Here is a 24,576-nt window from a genome sequence, read left to right as displayed (position 1 = left end):
TAATTTAGATTTTTCAGTTCCGAGGAAAAAAATCGCGGTTGTCTTTACGATTTATTTATCGATTAATTTAATAATTGGGCCTGACATTTACCACAACACCAACCGTTCAAAATAGGAATAAATACGCTTTAATTAATTGAAACTGAAGATTAGTAACGACTAGTTCGATTTGTTATATCGGATATTTTCAAACCTAAGAATAAACACGCTAAACTATACTGTGACAAACTATTTCACCCCCATCAACTTGATATTTTTTTCATTGTGAAATTGTTTCCGCCAACTACAAAATTATTATTTGCCCACCATCACCGTCCAGTCATGGATTTGTGCATCAACCTGCTAGGGGAACCTTGTTCTGCTTAACTCACCCGTCAGAAGTCCATTAGTTTCGCAAAGCAGTTTTTCGACCATTAGTTTCAGGTCGCACTTTATAGATCTACGGTGGGTTGAATGTCACGGATAGATCGCAAAACTTTAGATCTGTTGGCAATATTGCTGTGGTCCTTCACTTCCTTCTAGACGGTATATACGAAATCTAATGGAAACCATCAGCAGCTCACAGTCTGCCCTCCGCTACCAGCAACGATCCACTGGAATCGGCTGGAAATGGATCAACGTGGGTGTATAAGTGGTGAATTGCACCTAGCTCGCAGTCATATCGGCACCTGTATAGTATAGCGGTAGCCTTAGCTACATTGAACCGTGCAGCACCTGAAATAAAGACATTTCCGATAGATCCAGTTTTGGTACCGACTATTACTTTGTTGGTTATTGTCTGTTTAACGAGTGTACCACTCAGAAAATTAATATTCAGTGGCCAAATGTGCCGAAACAAACTGTAGCTTTGCACGGTAAATTATTATATCCGTTTCTCATATTTCAACTCTACTCTGATTCTGATTCTTACTCAGACTCTGACTCTGACTCTGACTCTGACTCTGATTCTGACTCTGACTCTGACTCTGACCCTGACTCTGACTCTGACTCTGACTCTGACTCTGACTCTGACTCTGACTCTGACTCTGACTCTGACTCTGACTCTGACTCTGACTCTGACTCTGACTCTGACTCTGACTCTGACTCTGACTCTGACTCTGACTCTGACTCTGACTCTGACTCTGACTCTGACTCTGACTCTGACTCTGACTCTGACTCTGACTCTGACTCTGACTCTGACTCTGACTCTGACTCTGACTCTGACTCTGACTCTGACTCTGACTCTGACTCTGACTCTGACTCTGACTCTGACTCTGACTCTGACTCTGACTCTGACTCTGACTCTGACTCTGACTCTGACTCTGACTCTGACTCTGACTCTGACTCTGACTCTGACTCTGACTCTGACTCTGACTCTGACTCTGACTCTGACTCTGACTCTGACTCTGACTCTGACTCTGACTCTGACTCTGACTCTGACTCTGACTCTGACTCTGACTCTGACTCTGACTCTGACTCTGACTCTGACTCTGACTCTGACTCTGACTCTGACTCTGACTCTGACTCTGACTCTGACTCTGACTCTGACTCTGACTCTGACTCTGACTCTGACTCTGACTCTGACTCTGACTCTGACTCTGACTCTGACTCTGACTCTGACTCTGACTCTGACTCTGACTCTGACTCTGACTCTGACTCTGACTCTGACTCTGACTCTGACTCTGACTCTGACTCTGACTCTGACTCTGACTCTGACTCTGACTCTGACTCTGACTCTGACTCTGACTCTGACTCTGACTCTGACTCTGACTCTGACTCTGACTCTGACTCTGACTCTGACTCTGACTCTGACTCTGACTCTGACTCTGACTCTGACTCTGACTCTGACTCTGACTCTGACTCTGACTTTGACACAAGCTCTGATTTTGACTCTGATTCTGACTCTAACTCCGATTATGACTCTGACTCTAATTCTGACTCTGGCTCTAACTCCGACTCGAACCTCGACTTGGACTCTGACTCGGACTCTGAGTGGTCAGCGTAGTGTTGCATCACAAACACAACCATCGGGTGCGAGGTCTGCTCCGAAGTCAACTACCTCTTGCTGGATGCCTGCTGAAAATACTTTTGGCTACTTATTTGTCGGGCATTCTGGCCACGTGCCCAGCCTACCGTAGCCTGCCACATTCTGCTGCCTTCACCATATCAGTAAATTTGTTTACTTGATACAGCTCGTGGTTCATGCGTCTGCGCCACACTCCATTTTCTATTTTGCCATCAAGTATTGATCCGCGTCCATGCGTCCATGATCCATGTCCGTAGAGGGCCACAACTGCTGGGAGGATTAGTTTTCTGCAGAACACCTGTTTTATGCAAATTTGCAAACGACTTTAGCTAACTACGTAAATCGTAGAAAGCCCAAATCACAGCTGCAATTCGCCGTTTCACTTCGCAGTTTACATCGCTGCCATATGTCACGTCACGAGCGTACCACGTATATGAATTGCTCCACCACCTCAATTCGTCCCCACCCAGCTCCCCCGCAGCATCAACACCATTTGGACTCCCGCGTTTCCTGTCAGCAACAATGTACTTCGTTTTGGCGGTGTGAATCGTAAGTCATGCGCCCGCTGTTTTCCGTTCAAAATGCCTAAAAGCCTATTTCACTCCCCAAGTAACAATTTGGATTTTATTACCCTCTTATGAAGGCATTGAAGACCAAAATTGGTCTTGAAGACCACCATAAGAGTACAATAAAACTCGCATTGTTGCTAGGATCCTCTACGGTTGATTTCGATTATATCGACGTCATCGACTGAATCGTTCACCGCCTCAAAATCTAGCTCCGCTAACGGTGTCATTCTGCAGAACATGATACAGGAAAGCACCTTAGACAGAATTAAGCAGTGTAATGTTCGATAGTTTTAGCACTCGTGTCGATGTCGTGCTGCGCCGGCGCGCACGTGCTCATTGTACTCGCGTTTCTTTAGACGGTGGGTTCTTTTTCTACAGCTCTAGTCTCTTTATATCTTTTTCTGTTCTAACGTGTAGCCGCAGTGAGCATACAGTTTCTGGCCTGATTCTTCTCACTTTTTGGCATTTGGCATCAAACCAGCTGTTACGCTCTCTTCCCAAGCAGCACACTTATGACATTTCTAGTTGTAGCAACTTATTAATGACTGAAAATAGTCGTATATCGGTTGCCACAACTGGGTTGTAACAACTGTGCTTGTAGGGTTGCACGCGTCGTGCCTGCCATCTCTTTCTCGTAGTCGTTACAATGACACCAGGGATGTTCCTCCACAGCCCACTTATATATTCCCGGGGAGTGTTCTGTGTATATTTTGGTATATTTCTGGTGTATTACGTGTATTTTGGTGCTTTCTGGTGTATTCTGCTGCCACACCGTCTACTGCCTCTACCGTCTGCTGAAACGCAACGTCTTCCCAGCGCTGGTCTTCGCCGCGTTCAACAACCTTGCGCTAATTTTACACAAGACGAGATAGAGGTCAGAGGCGATATTTGGTCCCCGAAAAGACCGTCAATCAAGACACGATCGATCTGAGAGCTAGAATTCCTGCTTGGATGCCTCCAGGTGTGTTTCCGAAAATTTAGACTTGGAAAGTAGGTGCTACACATGGCTCAGCTTACTGAGTTCACGCTTTTTGTTTTATTTTGTTAACTAATTAGGTCGTGTTACTATATTGTAAAAGACAAAAGATTTTGTTCTACCCTGTCGGTGTCCAGTAACATTATCCAACTGTCTAAATGGACTGTCTAAATAATTTTAACTCACTTATTGTATGTTTATTTATTGCAGACGCTGAAGTCACGGTCATAGCATTGGTAAGTTTTCCTCAGAATTTTTTATTTTACATAAAAATATACTATTCCGTAATTGAAACAAACAAAAATTAAAAGCGACAGAAACTTAACGCTCCAAATTTAATAAAATTATGCTTCATTCAACTGTTTTAGTGGCGAGAAGATAGAAAAATGTAGTTTAATTTAAAATTAGTTTAATAATCTACACCTTTATCTCACCACATCTTCATTTTGTTCGGCGCTGGGCTCAGCTAATGTCAAAATTTTGAAGTGTGAGTTATTCCATTGAAAGCAAAGCCGATTGCATTTAGTTTGCATTTAGTATAAGATGTGTTGATGGTTGAGCGTAGAGCAAAAAAGGCTGAACACAAAGTTTCTCCTAGTGATTAGGTTGACTCAGCCTGTCCTCCAGTCTTTCACCCATATGATGCCCCCGTGTTGTTCCTTTCCCTTGTATTTGTCGTATAAAAAGTAAAGACATGGGTATAACCGTCTTTTAAAACATTACCCTTCTTTATCGACAGATTTCGTAGCCGGTTACTAGAGTACAGGACAATTACGAGCTAGTGCAACGGTCCTACTAACTCAGTCCTACTACTTCTCCAATCAACAAGTAACAAAAGCTAGGAAAGAACTACAAGAGAAAGAATTTTACCACTTCAAATCCAAAGTAGCCGAGCACATTTTCGAAGAAGAACATCCCATTACTTCTGAAAACAATAACTTTCTTCGCCCTGTCAATAGAGTAAGGAGGGGTAAAAGTGCGATTCAATGATTTATCGGTGCAGATTCCGAGTAAATTAACCCCTCTAAGGTCTACATCATTTTTAGCACCGCAAAATTCACTAAAACGGCCATAACTTTTTTATCTTTTAATATTTTTTCACCAAATTTGGGAATTTTGCCGAAAATATTTTCTATTTTCATAATAGCTATAGATAATGGCCCTATGTCATATGGTCCGGGAGTTATTTCGGAGTTCCTTGGGGGACCGAGATATGGCTTTTTTAGATAAAGTTGCCAAATAATAACGCATTTTTTTATACTAAATAAAAACAACTGTATTAACTTTAATTATGGTGTGATCTCTCATTGCAATTGTGCGAAAATTATTTCTATTTCTTAAATGTTGTAAGTTATGATACGTTATTTAGATTTTCAAACTTCAATTAACAAAATCTTTACACACTCTTAGCTTCTTCGCATTTCTCAATGAATCTTTCAAATTACAAGACCAATCATCGTGAAATTTGAAAGGAAACGGTTTGAAAGGCTTCCCTTTCATTTGCAATCAATTTTGTTCGAATAGGAATAAATGTCATTTTTGCTTCGATATAACGAAGCTTCAATGTTGCTTTATATCGAGGTATTACTTTATATATTATTTATAGGAGCTGAAAAAATCAGTTTTTGAAATACATTTCTATATCCTTTAAATATCTGGAAAGACGAATGCAACCGGTTGGCCAATTGAATTTGGTGAACTTGCTTGCTCAATTTATACCTAACTCGACAAAAAATGGAAATAATGAGCTCTTTTCCATAAGAATCAATCTACGTTTATCTACATTTTATTACCAATTCTACTATATGTAGTCTCAAATAAAAGTACAGTAATAACTCGATATAAAGCAATTTTATTTTTATTTTCGTAACGTTATATCGAAGTTACGTTATATCGAAACAAAACCGAATTTTTTCCTAGTTGAATGAAGTTGATAGGAAATGAAAGGGGAGCCTTTCAAACCGTTAACTTCCAAATTTTATGATGATTGGACTTGTGGTTTGAAATATACATTAGGTGGTTACATACAGTTGGGCGTCCTAAAAAGTCGATTCTGTTAGAAGTTCTTTTAGAGAAAACTCTTTAGTCTATAAATGTTACGTAAGTTACCGTAACTGTACCTTAACTTATTTTATTTGTAAATTAGTTATTGAAATTGCTGTTATAGTTAATCTCCTAAAACACTTGCTATATGCACGATATCTATGGACTGAATTGTCGGAAATCAAAAACCAAAATAAATTCGGTAAAAACATTAATTGTCTCAAAGTTGATTGAAGGATTAAGCAAAAGTTGTTGAGTTTATTATTAGGATTAAGCAAAACTTTTTGGTAAAACAACGGTTTGTCAAGTCTAAAAAGTCGGTTTTTGGCAACAATTTGCTCTTTATTATCCATAAAAGGAGAATGATTAATCGGTGACGAAAGACCTTCGATTAACAACTAAAAAATGTCCTTAGAAAGCTTGTGTTCAAATTTGAAGTGGATCGATTCAACCGTATCGAGAAATACTACTTGCTGACTTTGAAAATACGGTTTTGACAAACACGCGTTCAACGTTTTGCGTCCCTTCTTCAATCGAGAATTGTTTCCAGATTCATTTGATGCTCGTTTACTTTACGAGTTGTCATGTCAATGATATATTGCGTACATTTGAAATACATTGCATCTAACCTATAACCTACGTTTGAGAAAACCTGAAATAATCTTGAGCATCAAAAAATACAATAAAGCAAATGGTTAAATATTTTTTAACAGTTATTTTCCCTGTGGTCCGGATTATCTAAATGTCTAAAGGAACTGTCGCATTTTCCTCAAATCACATTCCAACACAAAATTCGGTTATTGAAATCCACCTAATGGTGGAGAACGTCTAACAACCATGCTATTCAAACGCGGATTGTTCGTCAATAGCCTTGAGTTCAGAGGCATTGCACGTTTGCAAAAGCCCCTTATCTAAATTCAAATCGAATCTGAACGGATGGACCATTGCACATAAACTAAAGTCTAATAACCATTCCAAACAATCAAATTATAACGATGCCAACTTTGCCTTCGAACGACCCACTCGGATAATGTTTACCCATCACGAGTCTACCGGTTAATAGCTCTCCTACCGTGAGCATGACTGGCTAATATTATGAGCCTGTTCGTGCCCCAACAAGCTGTGGCCGCCCACTGAAAAGTCCCATTCGAATCGCTCATCCACTTGAGACCCCGGTGCCAGACGAAGAACCGATCATGTAATCGACTATTTGTTTACACCCTAATCATGCAGCTTGGTTCATCATAGGATTCCATTGCCGGAACGGACACTGCAAAGCGCTCTAAGATGGCCATTATTGTGCACCTGGCTGCTGCAGCGCCAGAGCGCGAGGCTCGGCGTGATTATCCTGTATCAGCAGCATCTTTCATTAGCAATATAGCAGCGGATCGGGCCAACTGCCACCGCAGAAAAATGATCCCGAGCTCACGATATCCACGCGACGCCGGAAAAGGACCCACGGAGCACGGTGTGTGGTCCGTAATTTTCAATTCAACTATGCTTCTAGGGCTGTAGAAGCCAGCGTTTGATCCTCCACTAGTAGCTATGGAAACTGGAACGCGGTGAACCACTTTTCATTTCTCAGCGGAAAGCAATGCGACCTTCGCGTCGTCGTCGTGAGATTGATTTAGATGCAGGTTGCTTTCAGTAAGGGTACAATTTGATTGAAACGGGCTCAATATCCAAACTAATGCTTAAGTCTGTGTATTAATCTCTTCCGCTTAGGAAAATAACAAAAGTGCTTTAGCACTTTTGCAGTAATCCGATCTGTTTGCTTGTGATAATCAAAAGCATTGTTGATATTCCAACATCCAGCAGTCTCTCCTTCGTAGTGAAAGTAAACTTAAAATCACTTCACGCACAATTGTGCCACTTATCCCGCGGGTGTCGGACGTAACCGAAACACACAAATGGATTGGCCACTGATAGTCGAATGCGTGCACTAATTCAGACACCTTCGGTCGATCAATAGAAACCATTGAACGTCGTGGCCTATGAAGAGTTTAAATAAATGTTCCGCCCATGCGGTGCCGTTTCCTGGCCGAAAAAGGGCATCTTTTCACCCAGCCAACGAGACGAGGACCGACTCGGAAACGAAAGTAAGAGCACATGCTTCAAGTGCCCTGCAGCAAGTCAATCAAATCTAAATAAATTTTTCACACCTCCGCGCTGGCGGACAAATTGACACTGAAATCTCGTGACATGCGCTCCGTAGAGCAGGGCGAAACGCCAAAATACCGTGTGTAACGTACGAGCCACATTAGGAAACAGCCTTTTCTATTCACATTGTTCGCTGCCCAGGAGGGCGAATGAAATTTTAACTGCAATATAAGGTGGGGCAAAAGCTAAACAATACAAATTAATTAAGATTAGGACTAGTTACTAATTCATCTTCATATTATTTGTTTACTTTTTTATTCTTTTATTATGTTATTGCGGCATTAAGGAAAAACTTCTTTTTTGTTCCACTTTTCATTCAAAGATTACACTCAATTTCTAATTATCTTGTCGGTTTTTCTAACAAAACATTTGAATTTTAAAATTGCACTTATTGCACTTGTAGGTAACTAGATTTTATTTTTAATACTATGAGAAATAGTAAATCATAACCGGTTAAATCTCACAACACAAAAATGAACTTTTACCCCATTCGAACTTTCGCCCCGCCTTGCACTCCCAGTTTTGATTGAATAACACTTAACGGTTGATTAGCAGCGCTGAGCTCTGCTGTAAGGGAAAAACAAAAGCGGTGCGAAATCCGCTCCGGTAGCGGTCAGCTTTAGGTTTAGTAGACAAAACATTTTTCGTCTGTTTTGCCTCAAATCTCTTCGCACCTACTCTCACTTGCGCTTTTCACCGGCGCGGTGCAGCGGAGGTATGTGTGGAGGTAAAAAACCTAGCCGCGTCCAGCTTGCTTGGGAAATAAATTAAATTCCATGCGCACGCGCTCTCTTATGGCTTTCCTATACGGCAGCAGCGGCGTGTAGAGAAATGCCGGATAAAAACAAAAATGTGTAAATTTTAAATTAAAGCACAATCATCGCGCTTACTCAATCGTAGGATGATGCAAAGCCGCTACCGAAAAGGTGTTGAATGGGAAAAAACGCCGTTTGGTTTTACATCACATTGTTCGGGCACAGGTCGATAGCCGAGAGTTTGCGACAAAAACTAAGGATGATACCTACCTGCGTTGGGAAAATTATCCCAAGCTGACCACATACAAATTTCGTAGGAAGTTGAAATAAAATTAAAGACTCATTCACAGATTGTTCGAGCAAAAAATAGACGCCATAATAACTTTTTCTCTTGCCATAAACATGCCACAACCATAACCAAAAAAAAAAGTTGAAAAGTTATGTTCTGTCCCATCTTTTAAATCTTTTAATGAATTTTTTTTTATGAAAATATTTTTATTGTTTCTGAGTCATGGCCGAAAAACTCGGTTTACCTTACTCCAAAATTCACATCTCACTTAATCAAATCAAATCTACCCAAGCAAACAAAAGTTCGAATTTCATTTAAGAGACGAACTTGGAAGTTCATATTTGGTTCAAATTTAGTTCCGCAGAACTTTCTTGATGAACAACCAGACACAACATTTGTAACCGAACTTCTCCGAACCGAACCGAATTCTCAATAAAGTACAGGTAATAAAGTACCGGAAGCAATTTGAAAGTTCAACATGCAGCTTGAAAGTTCAATATGGAACTTGAAGGTAACTTAGAGTTCGGATAATATAATGGTGTTTAAGGAAGGTTAATAAGCTTTATGTCTATGGATCTATAGCTTGCTAAGCAGCTTTACCTGTAATTAACCGAACTTCAAAGTTGACGTGCGTTCGCTGTTTAGAGCGCTAAGTAGATTCTAAAGAAAATTTGCCAAAAACTTATAAAATAGCACTTTGAGTTCTACTTTTATACTTTTCTATTTTCTACCTGTGCCTCCTATAAAAAACTCTAACTAACTCCTACCGCTGCCGGATTTGAACCCGAGCGTTCCGCATTGCAAACCTATCTTGATGCACTGCGCCATCTCTGACACCGCTAGAGATATGAATTTTGCCGATGAGTTGTTACTCAGTGTAAGTTTGTTTCGGGGCTGTGGTATATGAGAAATTATTTCAGCAACGGAGCAGTGGTATGCATCTAAGTCACCGAAAGGGAGTACTCGAGTTCAAATCTCTGAGGTTTGGTTGATGTGGTGTGTGGTAAGTTACAATAAATTAATATTTATTTAAAAAAACAGTCGATTATTCTTCGATGATCTATCACTAAATAAAATAGTTGATATTGGTTATCACTATTAACCGAAATTAAATGCCTTAGTTTAAATAGGAAATGTCTTGAATCTAAAAAACAGGAAGAAGTGGGAAAATTCCCCCAATCTTTTTTTATTTTTAAGATCATTAGAGTTTCTTTTTGAGCTAAACAGTGTTCTATATAGCGACTTAAGTGAACTTTTTGCGAACTCTCTAGTTCTGTTAGAAGTTGCTTTGTATTCCCTTCGAAGTTTAATCATCAAATACGAACTTGAAAGTACGGGTAATTACTGAAAAAATTAAGCTGAATAGAGTTCAATTCATGATCATTTCGTTGGCTGCAGGCTTGGCATACACTTTTCGCTTTGGTTTTGCTCTTTTGATTACTGCTCTTCAGCCAAGCAGAATTTGAAAAAGTGGTGTATGGAGCATTTGTAGAACAAGTAATTAACTATAATATTGCTGAAGAAAGGGAAGTTTTATCTTTAGTATTTACGGTGCTGTAGGGTAGTAGTGCCGTTGGTAGCAAAAAGAGCGCTCTTTTTGCTACCAAGAGGGTAGCAGCCTTATAGCGCCATAAATACAAAATGCACAGTAATGCTTACTTTAGCAATATTGTAGACAATAACAAATTCTACAAACGCCCCATACATCACTTTTCCAAATTTTGCTTAGCTGAGATGCAGTAATCAAAAGAGCAAAATCGAAGCGAAAATTGTATGCCAAGCCTGGTTGGCTGATTACGCCAAAAAAACCTTTTATCGGAACTTTTGGCACTTAGACAAGAAGCCAGGCTACAATTGGTCAAGAATATAGCGCCTTCTTTCGCTCTCTGAAAATAGATTAGACTTCCAAAAATATTATTTTAAATAATAACAATTGAAAATATAGTCGTGTGGTTCAATGGTTGCCTAAAACTACAGCTGTAAGATCAGGAATTGAAAACAATGCGACTTCACACCTCCCAACCTGTTTACTCAATTATACAAACTGAAATATTTCCAGGTATGGTCACGTGGAAGCTCTAAAGGGTATCCACGATAAAATTTGAGAAAACACTCAAATTGCTCTAACTTATGAACCGTTGGGTAAAATTAATTGAAACTTTGCATGGAGAAAGCTCAAAGTTCATTGTTTATACTGTGTAAGTCTTTTTATCAGGTGCGCAATATGAAAAATGGAGTCGAGAGAACCGCTCGTCTGCGAAAAATATCTGCACAAGTACATAAAAAATAAGAATCTATCACATCGTGCCATCAGTAAAAAGTTGCTAATCCCGAATTCTACGGTTTCTCGTGATATAAAACGGTTCAAAAAACATCTGACTGTCGATCGTTAACCAAGAGTTCGAAGGAAAACCGAATTCCTCGAGCTGAAACTCGAGCTGAATTACGCACGTTCAAGTTTCAGAAGGCTGCAAAATAATACGGACGCGAACAGCCGTGCCCAGCAGTTGTGCGATCAAAAGCTGATGAAACCTCATTACTGCGTTATGGACTACCCCAGCAAACAATTTGGTCTGTATATCTAGGTTGCAACTGAGAGATACGAAATCATATCCGCACAAAAAAGTTATATTTCACGCCACATAAGAACATATAAGTACCAAAGTGGAGGCAATATACGTGCAAAAATTTTGACAATCATTTGTAATTCTACCGTGCATTCTATACAACAGTTTTTGGAATACGCAACTTAATACTCCTCAATATGCAATCAAGAAATAACTAAATGTTACAATCAACTATACTGCTATATAATTCACAGCCATAAATTGTATATGACGACACGCACGACTACAAAACAATTTATTATATACTTCGCTTCGGCATACTCTAATCATTACGCAATTCCAATGTAAAACTAACATGCTTACGACTTAATGAGGACTTTCTATTACGATATTGTGTTATCTGACGACACTTACGTGAAGGCGGACTCCAACCAGATTCCAGAGAACCAGTATTTCACTGCCAAGGATAGGTTTGATATTCCAGAGAACCTCCGAAAACAGAAGATGTCGAACGTTTCCAAGAAATTCTCGATTCTCCAAGCTATTTATTCATGTCTCACAACTGTCCTACGATCTCCTGGTAGAATTTGGTTTCATACCATTACGCAAAGACCGTGCTGGAAACCCAGTCAGCATTTTCAAACGTATTATTAGATTGCAAATAAAAGTTACACACTGATACATATCCTACAAAATCGTATTCGACGCGCAAAAGCCGCTTATTCGAACCATTTTGGTGGCGATATACGTACTAAGGAATAATTCAAAGTGATACACTTATACACGTATTTCAAAATGATAAGATCCGATTAAGCGCGACCAGCTCCATACAGCTATACAACTTTGTAATGAAAATCGCATGTTGGTCAGTTACTAGCATTATAAACGATATAATATCAACTTGTGCGCGCTTCATTAGGCTTTATTTACGAATCCGAATTTGTTAAGAGATATTTTCGGTAAGTTAGTGCTGGTTGGGGTGGCATAAGGCAAGTAATGGCGATTTCGTGCCAAAAAATCATAACCCCTCAAATACACAGGTGCCACGGTCAATCGAAAATTACTGGGCTTTTTATGAAGCTTCTTCTGAAACATCCGATATGAAGAAAGCATGGCGCAATATGCAAAACATGTCGATTTTGAGGTTGTGCTAAATTTCGGGTACGGGCAGTCGGATACGAAGGCGAAATTTAGTAAAATAAAGACGGTAAAACTAAATTTAATTGTTTCATTTGATGCCCTCCCAAGTAACAATTTGCGTTTTATTACACTCTTGTAATGGCATTTAAGACCAAAATTGGTCATGAAAACCGCCATAAGAGTACAATAAAACTCACATTGCTGCTTGGGCTGAAAGTTTGATGGCAATTGGATAAAAACTCGAATTATGCGAATTTATTTTGTCAGTTACAATTTGACGTGGACACCCTTTAGGTAGGAGCTTCAGAACTATGTTGGGCGCGTCTTTCTAGTTGTCTTCCTCAAAAATTCATATATCATGAACCAAACAATACGCTGTACGAGCAAACAGATTCTTATGAAAATGTAAATAAACTTATGAAGAAAAAATGGAAAAGTGCACGGGGGAAACCGTGACAAGAATTGGGCAAACGATAGAAAAAGAGGAAAAACGCGAGAGAAAAAGAAGAAAAACTGGTACATTAAAAAAACGAGAGAAAAATCACACAATGGGAGGGAAAAAGAGAAAAACTGGAATGAGAAAAATTGGAGCAAAAAAAAAATAAAAATGAAAACCGAAGAGCAAAGAACCGAAGAGAAAGTTAGAAAAAGACGGGCATTGGAAACGGATGAAGGAAAAAAGAAAGAGGAAAGCCAAAAAATGAAAAAGATAATTACAAAGAAGAATATAAAAAACAGGACTGAAAATAATAAACGGGACAGAAGATGAAAAAAACGGAACGATAAAAGGTAAAACACAGGACCGAAAAAAAAGAAAAGCGTGGAAAAAGAGGAATAAAAAGAAAAGTGAGAGCAAATTCAAGTAAACTAGTCCAATTTACATCCAATTTCAATTCCAATATTAAGTTTGATTTCAAATTCAATTTTATATTCAATCACAACTTCAACTTTAAATTCAATTTCAAGTCAAATTTCAAATAAAAACTTCAATCAATCAAATATCATCTCAATCTCAGGTGCGATTTCAAATCCAATTTAAGTCCTATTTCATATCCAGCTTTAAGTCCACTTATTCTGGTCCTATTGCATGTATGATTTTAATTCGAACAGGAAGCAACTAGAATGATTTGGCTAGAAATTGATACTGACTAATTGAATAAATTTGAAAAAAGCAAAGCCTACGTGCTACATTCCTTTATCGAAACTTGACCTTCTGTTTTTATACGACAAACTTTGCAGCCAGCTGTAAGAATACAGGTCAATTGCAGGGCCAGTAGCTAAATTATAATTTAAAATTTATTTTGTGTAAGGCCATTCCAAATATTTTGTAAAATTTTTGTGCTTCTGGTGTTGGGCCACTGAAGAGGGGAGGCCGAAAAAAAACAAATAGATTGCTTTAATCGAGCAGAAAAATAAGGATTTTACTCACTTTTGCTTAAAGTTTAAACTTGAAAACCAAATCTATACATTAGTATTTTCCATGCAAAAATCTACGAAAAAAATGAGAAAAACGAAAGAAATTTTTTCGGATGATTTTCGGAAATTCGATTGCTTGAATTTCCGTTTCTGTTTCGTGCTACATGCGTGATGCGGTAACTCAACTCGTACACTAATTTTTCGAGTTTTTCAGGCTGTAGAGCCCACAGACAATTGATTTTATAAAAAAAATTAACTCATATCCTACAAATTATTTTTTTGCCCCCCGATTTTTTTGCCCCGACAAAAGCTTTGAAAATGATTTGCAATGGCCTTATTAGAAATTTTATACCAAACAGTGGAGCAACTGGTGTAACATATGAAAAAGACGTGTTTAACATAAAAAATTAAAATAAGTCTAACTTTTTCTCTGAATATCTGAAAACGGCTGCATTTAGAAAAATAACTATTATGACCAATTTTGTTGTAAATGACATAAAGAATTGTTATTTGTATTACAAATTCATACATTACTTGAAAAATCCCAAGTTGGAAAAATATCATGAAAGTCGTTGTTCTATGAAGTCCATCCATGAAAGTTGCTCCATCTCAGGATAACTTTTAAAAGCTTGCAAATTACTTCAATTTATTCCAAAAAAAATTTAAAAATGTTCAAAAATGGTATATTTTTGATATCTTGATTTTAAGTTTTATTTTCAAATTTTTGAAAATTTAGTAAAATATTTTTTTCAGTGCATATTTTTTTCATGTTCAGATATCAATTCTACAACTTTTGCTTAGACATAATTTTTGTAAAATCGATAGTTTTCGAGACACAATCTTTCAAACATAATACACATGGAAATAAATACGCCCTTTTTAAAAATGAATCTTCAATCAAAATGGCGCCGAAACCTGTGGATGGTGCATATTTCCTCCTATCAAACACGTTTGTAAAGTTTCACCTAAATCAGAAAGATTCAAATTTTGTCATTTACCTATTTCACGTGGAACTGCTCAAGAGCGGAAAATTAGGTAAGGAATGGTCATCGAAGCAATACTTATTGAATATGTGTACCGTTCTTCTTTACCCAAGCTGATCGCCCAGCTTGGGCAACAACCGCAAAAGGGACTATATACTACTACACTTTTTTAAATTACTTTTCGAATTTTAAAATTGCCTAAAAAACTGACCTAAAAACAAAGAGGATGCCAAATTGGGATCAGAATGAGTGCCAGTATATCATGCTACAACGGCGAAAAATTTAGCCGAAACCAAAAAGCAACGGATGTACAATTCGAACAGAACGCTAACTGAAATAACAGAGACAAAAATTAAAAACAAAAACTTAGGATTACGCAAACCAATATATACCAATATATCTATTGAAGAAAACTGAAACAAAGTTTTAGTTAGTTTAGCAGTAAGTTGAACTGATAAAAATTTGAGTGAAAGTTGTAATAAAATGATAAAAAGAAACATAATTTGAGGTTCCAGATTAATGTTGATAGTAATGATAATGTATCCCGTTTTTTGTATGCCAGTAGGGCATTGGGTTAAAAGGTCACTACGTCCGTCTTTTGTGGCAGGTATAATATCTTAATGGTTTGATGGAACATTAATGGGAAAATGCAAAAAATTATGTGATAGCAGATCATTTGCAGTACGTTTATTAAGGTTCGTCGTTTGTTGTTTTTTCACCAAACTACCACATCCCCGGGTTAGAAACGGTTTTAATCCGCGCCGATTACTACCGGATTCCAACCTAGGCCTGTATGATATTGCGAACCTTATGGGGACTGGCCAGGTTGATAGTAAACCAGGATTTCATCCGCATTTTAAATGCAATCTTGTCGTGTCGGTGCTCAAATTGCAAAACTCTATTGCAATGATTCCTAGCTTAAGCATATCACTTAATGTCGGGAATGGTTCCCAACGTTGATTACGTCCGGTGAGAGCAGCTCGTAACAGCTCATCTCACCATATGCACGGCAAACACGATCTTCTGCTTGGGCGGCGATGTCGATGCAGGAACGAACAAGCCGCACGACTTTTATTGTTTATAGTACGAGACTAGGCCATAACAACCGCGGGGATTTTTCCTTATGTCTTAAGATGTTTGATAACTGTTCGCTATCAAACAGGATTTTATTATTTATTGCTTTTGTGTGTTTCCCGTTACTGAATCCTGTTTATGACTACGCTTCATTACGAGAATTACGATTATCATTATTCAATCAGGACTATCCTGTCATTTACGTTAAACGAGCGGCTCGAACCAGCAGGCACTATTAATTCGCTAAATTATTGGATAAACGCCAATTTCCTCTGCAGATTCGTAATAAAAAAATCGCGCTGTCGTGCTAATGCCAGAAGGGAAAGACCAGGAAAATGACACATTTTACAGCGAAAAAAACCACAACATTCGGTTAGCCACCTGCCAGCTGTCGACCCGTGCTTCGACGCGGTCTGCCGCATGGGGTCGCCGTGTCACTAGGTGTTAAATCCCGCTAACAGCAACTGACGTTAATTTACCCCAATCAATCTCACTTTCAAAGCAGCACTGAACCGCACGTTGGCGGAAGCCAGATCACGAAAACCGTTTTGGGGTCTCGATGAGATGGTTGGCGTTCAATTTGTTGCCTCGACTGGTTGCCCGTTCTCCGACAGGCGAACGACAGCTCTATGGTGGTTCAGGAAGGTTTGAGCCCGAGATGGAGAACCTATATTCATGCCTTGCAAAATAGCACCTGCTTTTCCGGCGTGAAATCTCGTGTTGTCTGCGGGGAAAAACGCTATTTTACACTTGATTCACTACAGGCAACGGTTTGCAACATTTAAGGCACGATATCGGTGCCTAGTATAGCGATACCCCATACGACTGTGGCTTGGTTTCGAAGGAGGAGAGCTGCACTGCTTACCACCCAGTTTCAACCTGGGTTCATGAAGGGGAGTGTCAGGGGGTTGATGTTCAATTATCTCCTCCTCGGGTCTTCCCAGCTAATTTTCAAAGGGTTTGATTAAACGTTCGAGCTTACCGCCGATGGCATGCCGATATGGTAGGTGGTGCCGATGGGGAGGATTCCGGTGGGAAAATGGATAAGAAACTTAATTTACCGCCGAAAGGGCGCACTGTTTGTCTGTAGCATTTGCGAAGAGTCTTCCTGGTGCATTTTCATATCATCTCGCAATTGACCGGAAGTCAAAGGGTCAAACAGATTGTTTTCTGAAATTTGCTGGGGTTTCTAGTGTAAGTGCATATGCAGCTAGAAATCAACAGTTGAATAAGAAGTTGTTTGTATTTATCTTTTCTTTCAGTTTGCTGCATTTAAATGCACTTCATACTCAAGCGGCATTGTCAACCAACATCCAAAACGATCTCACCGGTAATGCCATTGCCCAGTAGGTGGTAAATCGATCGCGATACGCCTCTTCATGTGAACACGAGCGCTAAAAACCTGGCATTTTTATTTTTATGACTCGAATCAGCACAAAAGCGTTTACGAGTTAGTTCGCAAGATCCATAATGGTCGCTAGTTCAAGAACACCACTTCCAAAAACAGAGAAAACCTGTCCGAGCTGACTGCAGCAGGGGTTCGTCGTTCAACGCCGCTAGTCTGGCCGCAGTCACTGCAGATACTGAGCCACCGTTCCGGTCTCCCAAACTTGTTTAATTTATTCACGTGTTCCTCGTACGAAACGAGTTGTTGACTTGCTCTTAATGCTTAATGCTCGCGGTCTTTGATTGCGCAAAACTTCGCAGTGCATTCTTACACCAGGCGGCTGTGTGCAGTGGAGCAAACAAACCATGCGAGCCCCGAGTTCTGAGCTGATTTTCTTCTACATATCATAATTGAAGATCTCGAGCGTAACTAATCGGATACTTGTTTCAGTGATGCAATCTTGTTGCTGTTTGGGCAATGACATGCCAGGTAAAACGCTCGGCACCGACATCGGGTACCGTTTCTGGTGCATGCAAAAGGCGGCGTACTTAAATGACGTAACTCGCTCCCGTAGAACCACGCAACACTAAAGCTTATGTGCAGTTTAGCTTTTTTCATTCATGAATGTGTAAGAAAATCATAGCTATTTCAGCAATTTAACTCAGTTAAATCAGCGCAAATTGAGTACAGCACTGAAAAATCAATTTTCAGTGTTTTTTTAGTAGACTACGTAACAATAGTGAATGATGTTCATTGGTAGAATTAGCATTCATTTCTACACTCTTAAATGAATTGATAGCTGTGAATAGGTCATATTTAGCTAAAACTTAGTTAAAACTACTCAAAATGCCCTTAAAGTGTACAAACTCAAATTTTGGGTAAAAAATTCAAGCAATTTTGGCTACTTGCAACCGATAATTGAATTATTCTCTGTGACAAATAACGCACTTTTAACTTCCTACTACCAATTTTTTGGTTGAAAAACTGCTTAAAAACGGAATTTTTACGCCTTAAGGGCAATTTGAGTAGTTTTAACCAACCAGCTAAATCCAACCAATTTATGGGGAAACTCATTTAAGAGAGTAGGGAGGCTATCGCACCTGGTATTCTGGCAGCCACTTTATTATGCCAGTATATTAGTATATTGCAAATTGCTGCATGAAATTTGATTGAAGTTATTCGAATAAAACTTGCACTTGAGTTTTTATTAGGTATAGTGAAGTAATAATGCTAACTATAATTTAATCAGAACATTAAACTGATCGAAGTAGCGTGATACTTTTAGTTACATTAACTAATTAATGGCCCAAATTAATCACATAATGGTTAGCAGAACTGTTTTATAACAAGTATGTTACTAGGAGAGGGTCGTTTTACGACGGATCACAAGTTTAGCCTGCATCAGTTACTAGGCCAGTTTCGAGAACACAACATTGTTTGTTGACTAAAAAAATGCGAACGATTCAGTCAAACGAATTGAGTTGTGGCAGATAATGCAAGAATATGGTTTTGCGACTAAACCTGGGACTCTAACCCACTAAAAATTTCACGGGCGTCTGACCTTAATCCCCCGGAACTACCGTTAAGTATTACTTCGAGGGGAGGCTGTGTTTGTACACTGCTCCGTACACCGGTCGAGACTTGAACCGATCCGCAGATGGCGACCGTCATAACGTCCACTCCTTCACAGCACTCTCTCAGGGTTCTACCATCCTTGATGCTACTATATGTTCCTTCACCGTCCACTTTCCTTGCACCTGTCGAGACGGGTACCGATCCAGAGATGGCGACCATCATGACTTCCTTCTCCTCACGGTCACCCTCGCAGAGCTTCTTGTTAGGCTTAGCACTCCTCCGTCGAGTTGGCCACTGCACTTCCACTTCACCTGTCGAGAAACAAACCGTTCCAGCGAATATCGACCAACATAACATGTATCCACTCACGGCCGACCTTGTAGTGTTTCTCACCCCTATTCGGTATTTCGAACGAAAGTGCATGGTATTCTTCATTCTGCCAGCAAAATCAAATGGGCTAAACAACTCGTTCGAAACAATTCGAACAGAATAAAGGTGTCTGCCCAGGCTTGGCTTGCTCTGTCGCATTCCATTAATACTGTTGATGATTGCTTCTAATACTACGATAAAAGTAGGGCGTAGCAATACGATACGAAATAAAGATCCGTTCGAAATACAGAATAAAGGTGTCTGTCCAGGCTTGGCTTGCTCTGTCGCATTCCATTAATACTGTTGATGATTGCTTCTAATACTACGATAAAAGTAGGGCGTAGCAATACGATATGGCGCACGAATCAAAGTTGATCTTATTGTGGTTGCTTGTAATAAAACCGTAATTAAACCGTTAGTTTTATGGTGCTATCAGAATGGTAACACCCTGACCAAAAGAGATTTATGGTTTCGTCGTCCCGGTTAGTAAAAACGAGTTAGATTAAAACTTCTCAATTCGGTAATTTGATTACATTAGATCGAGGAAAAGGCGCAATTTGTGTGTCTATAAACAATCCAACCCACAAGATGGTGGAGTTTTGAAAGTTACGACGCATGCTTAATAAGGGAGTTATGCAGTCTCCTTTTGTCCAGTGCATCTATGGTTCAAAGGTACATTAGTACCCGCGAGCCACATGCCCTGGCGGGTGTTGTGGGTTCGAATCGGGTGTTGTGGGTTCGAATCCGGTCATAAGCCCAGATTATAGCTTGGTTCGACCCATACACCTTCCAGCATTCGATAAAAAGTTACAACGACTAGTTGTTAAGCGTAGTTACTAACAACCGGCAACATCAGGGACCGTCAACAGACAAATTTGCAAAGATAAATGCCTCCAAAAGCGGCTTTTGCCTTGCTTACATCTTACAAAGGCCTATAGTAGGTGCCAGCATGGTGTTCATATACCGGCATTTGTCTGATATCGGACTTGATGTAGGTTTTCATCTACCACTTCCTGTACAGCTTCCTTGCACGAGTGCTGACCACTGTCATCTTTTCGTCATTCCAGTTCGGTGGCTTTCGAAATTCATTCACGTGTACGTGTTTTTTGCCTTTTCTCTCCATCCTGAATCGAAATTCGAGTGCCAACATCTGTGAAAGGTTTCGCATGTTGTGGAAGGAAGGTTTCGCATATTTCCTCATCTATACCTATAAAGAAGGATTTCTGTCTGTCTGTCTGTCTGTCTGTCTGTCTGTCTGTCTGTCTGTCTGTCTGTCTGTCTGTCTGTCTGTCTGTCTGTCTGTCTGTCTGTCTGTCTGTCTGTCTGTCTGTCTGTCTGTCTGTCTGTCTGTCTGTCTGTCTGTCTGTCTGTCTGTCTGTCTGTCTGTCTGTCTGTCTGTCTGTCTGTCTGTCTGTCTGTCTGTCTGTCTGTCTGTCTGTCTGTCTGTCTGTCTGTCTGTCTGTCTGTCTGTCTGTCTGTCTGTCTGTCTGTCTGTCTGTCTGTCTGTCTGTCTGTCTGTCTGTCTGTCTGTCTGTCTGTCTGTCTGTCTGTCTGTCTGTCTGTCTGTCTGTCTGTCTGTCTGTCTGTCTGTCTGTCTGTCTGTCTGTCTGTCTGTCTGTCTGTCTGTCTGTCTGTCTGTCTGTCTGTCTGTCTGTCTGTCTGTCTGTCTGTCTGTCTGTCTGTCTGTCTGTCTGTCTGTCTGTCTGTCTGTCTGTCTGTCTGTCTGTCTGTCTGTCTGTCTGTCTGTCTGTCTGTCTGTCTGTCTGTCTGTCTGTCTGTCTGTCTGTCTGTCTGTCTGTCTGTCTGTCTGTCTGTCTGTCTGTCTGTCTGTCTGTCTGTCTGTCTGTCTGTCTGTCTGTCTGTCTGTCTGTCTGTCTGTCTGTCTGTCTGTCTGTCTGTCTGTCTGTCTGTCTGTCTGTCTGTCTGTCTGTCTGTCTGTCTGTCTGTCTGTCTGTCTGTCTGTCTGTCTGTCTGTCTGTCTGTCTGTCTGTCTGTCTGTCTGTCTGTCTGTCTGTCTGTCTGTCTGTCTGTCTGTCTGTCTGTCTGTCTGTCTGTCTGTCTGTCTGTCTGTCTGTCTGTCTGTCTGTCTGTCTGTCTGTCTGTCTGTCTGTCTGTCTGTCTGTCTGTCTGTCTGTCTGTCTGTCTGTCTGTCTGTCTGTCTGTCTGTCTGTCTGTCTGTCTGTCTGTCTGTCTGTCTGTCTGTCTGTCTGTCTGTCTGTCTGTCTGTCTGTCTGTCTGTCTGTCTGTCTGTCTGTCTGTCTGTCTGTCTGTCTGTCTGTCTGTCTGTCTGTCTGTCTGTCTGTCTGTCTGTCTGTCTGTCTGTCTGTCTGTCTGTCTGTCTGTCTGTCTGTCTGTCTGTCTGTCTGTCTGTCTGTCTGTCTGTCTGTCTGTCTGTCTGTCTGTCTGTCTGTCTGTCTGTCTGTCTGTCTGTCTGTCTGTCTGTCTGTCTGTCTGTCTGTCTGTCTGTCTGTCTGTCTGTCTGTCTGTCTGTCTGTCTGTCTGTCTGTCTGTCTGTCTGTCTGTCTGTCTGTCTGTCTGTCTGTCTGTCTGTCTGTCTGTCTGTCTGTCTGTCTGTCTGTCTGTCTGTCTGTCTGTCTGTCTGTCTGTCTGTCTGTCTGTCTGTCTGTCTGTCTGTCTGTCTGTCTGTCTGTCTGTCTGTCTGTCTGTCTGTCTGTCTGTCTGTCTGTCTGTCTGTCTGTCTGTCTGTCTGTCTGTCTGTCTGTCTGTCTGTCTGTCTGTCTGTCTGTCTGTCTGTCTGTCTGTCTGTCTGTCTGTCTGTCTGTCTGTCTGTCTGTCTGTCTGTCTGTCTGTCTGTCTGTCTGTCTGTCTGTCTGTCTGTCTGTCTGTCTGTCTGTCTGTCTGTCTGTCTGTCTGTCTGTCTGTCTGTCTGTCTGTCTGTCTGTCTGTCTGTCTGTCTGTCTGTCTGTCTGTCTGTCTGTCTGTCTGTCTGTCTGTCTGTCTGTCTGTCTGTCTGTCTGTCTGTCTGTCTGTCTGTCTGTCTGTCTGTCTGTCTGTCTGTCTGTCTGTCTGTCTGTCTGTCTGTCTGTCTGTCTGTCTGTCTGTCTGTCTGTCTGTCTGTCTGTCTGTCTGTCTGTCTGTCTGTCTGTCTGTCTGTCTGTCTGTCTGTCTGTCTGTCTGTCTGTCTGTCTGTCTGTCTGTCTGTCTGTCTGTCTGTCTGTCTGTCTGTCTGTCTGTCTGTCTGTCTGTCTGTCTGTCTGTCTGTCTGTCTGTCTGTCTGTCTGTCTGTCTGTCTGTCTGTCTGTCTGTCTGTCTGTCTGTCTGTCTGTCTGTCTGTCTGTCTGTCTGTCTGTCTGTCTGTCTGTCTGTCTGTCTGTCTGTCTGTCTGTCTGTCTGTCTGTCTGTCTGTCTGTCTGTCTGTCTGTCTGTCTGTCTGTCTGTCTGTCTGTCTGTCTGTCTGTCTGTCTGTCTGTCTGTCTGTCTGTCTGTCTGTCTGTCTGTCTGTCTGTCTGTCTGTCTGTCTGTCTGTCTGTCTGTCTGTCTGTCTGTCTGTCTGTCTGTCTGTCTGTCTGTCTGTCTGTCTGTCTGTCTGTCTGTCTGTCTGTCTGTCTGTCTGTCTGTCTGTCTGTCTGTCTGTCTGTCTGTCTGTCTGTCTGTCTGTCTGTCTGTCTGTCTGTCTGTCTGTCTGTCTGTCTGTCTGTCTGTCTGTCTGTCTGTCTGTCTGTCTGTCTGTCTGTCTGTCTGTCTGTCTGTCTGTCTGTCTGTCTGTCTGTCTGTCTGTCTGTCTGTCTGTCTGTCTGTCTGTCTGTCTGTCTGTCTGTCTGTCTGTCTGTCTGTCTGTCTGTCTGTCTGTCTGTCTGTCTGTCTGTCTGTCTGTCTGTCTGTCTGTCTGTCTGTCTGTCTGTCTGTCTGTCTGTCTGTCTGTCTGTCTGTCTGTCTGTCTGTCTGTCTGTCTGTCTGTCTGTCTGTCTGTCTGTCTGTCTGTCTGTCTGTCTGTCTGTCTGTCTGTCTGTCTGTCTGTCTGTCTGTCTGTCTGTCTGTCTGTCTGTCTGTCTGTCTGTCTGTCTGTCTGTCTGTCTGTCTGTCTGTCTGTCTGTCTGTCTGTCTGTCTGTCTGTCTGTCTGTCTGTCTGTCTGTCTGTCTGTCTGTCTGTCTGTCTGTCTGTCTGTCTGTCTGTCTGTCTGTCTGTCTGTCTGTCTGTCTGTCTGTCTGTCTGTCTGTCTGTCTGTCTGTCTGTCTGTCTGTCTGTCTGTCTGTCTGTCTGTCTGTCTGTCTGTCTGTCTGTCTGTCTGTCTGTCTGTCTGTCTGTCTGTCTGTCTGTCTGTCTGTCTGTCTGTCTGTCTGTCTGTCTGTCTGTCTGTCTGTCTGTCTGTCTGTCTGTCTGTCTGTCTGTCTGTCTGTCTGTCTGTCTGTCTGTCTGTCTGTCTGTCTGTCTGTCTGTCTGTCTGTCTGTCTGTCTGTCTGTCTGTCTGTCTGTCTGTCTGTCTGTCTGTCTGTCTGTCTGTCTGTCTGTCTGTCTGTCTGTCTGTCTGTCTGTCTGTCTGTCTGTCTGTCTGTCTGTCTGTCTGTCTGTCTGTCTGTCTGTCTGTCTGTCTGTCTGTCTGTCTGTCTGTCTGTCTGTCTGTCTGTCTGTCTGTCTGTCTGTCTGTCTGTCTGTCTGTCTGTCTGTCTGTCTGTCTGTCTGTCTGTCTGTCTGTCTGTCTGTCTGTCTGTCTGTCTGTCTGTCTGTCTGTCTGTCTGTCTGTCTGTCTGTCTGTCTGTCTGTCTGTCTGTCTGTCTGTCTGTCTGTCTGTCTGTCTGTCTGTCTGTCTGTCTGTCTGTCTGTCTGTCTGTCTGTCTGTCTGTCTGTCTGTCTGTCTGTCTGTCTGTCTGTCTGTCTGTCTGTCTGTCTGTCTGTCTGTCTGTCTGTCTGTCTGTCTGTCTGTCTGTCTGTCTGTCTGTCTGTCTGTCTGTCTGTCTGTCTGTCTGTCTGTCTGTCTGTCTGTCTGTCTGTCTGTCTGTCTGTCTGTCTGTCTGTCTGTCTGTCTGTCTGTCTGTCTGTCTGTCTGTCTGTCTGTCTGTCTGTCTGTCTGTCTGTCTGTCTGTCTGTCTGTCTGTCTGTCTGTCTGTCTGTCTGTCTGTCTGTCTGTCTGTCTGTCTGTCTGTCTGTCTGTCTGTCTGTCTGTCTGTCCTGTGTTCCTTATAGAATCAAAAACTACTGAACCAATCGGCGTGAAAATTTGCATGTAGAGGTTTTAGGGGCCAGGAAAGGTTTTAGTGATGGTTAGAGACCCCTCCCCCCACTAAGAGAGGGGGCTCCCATACAAATGA

The 24,576-nt window shown here is 41.1% G+C and overlaps 1 protein-coding gene across 4 annotated transcripts in view; it reads left to right on the top strand.

Moving 5' to 3' along the window:
* The window catches only part of LOC128738213 (myosin-G heavy chain), a 366,951-nt gene that overhangs the window by 252,815 nt on the left and 89,560 nt on the right, over positions 1 to 24,576 (top strand). For all 4 annotated transcript variants that reach the window (XM_053833181.1, XM_053833180.1, XM_053833179.1 and 1 more), the window contains one exon: positions 3,761 to 3,786. The gene's annotated coding sequence lies outside the window, so the exon portion shown is untranslated. The remainder of the gene's footprint in view (positions 1 to 3,760; positions 3,787 to 24,576) is intronic.

Source organism: Sabethes cyaneus, chromosome 2, assembly GCF_943734655.1.
Source record: "Sabethes cyaneus chromosome 2, idSabCyanKW18_F2, whole genome shotgun sequence".
Classification (NCBI taxonomy): Eukaryota; Metazoa; Arthropoda; class Insecta; order Diptera; family Culicidae; genus Sabethes; species Sabethes cyaneus.
This window is presented reverse-complemented; position numbering and strand designations above follow the sequence as displayed.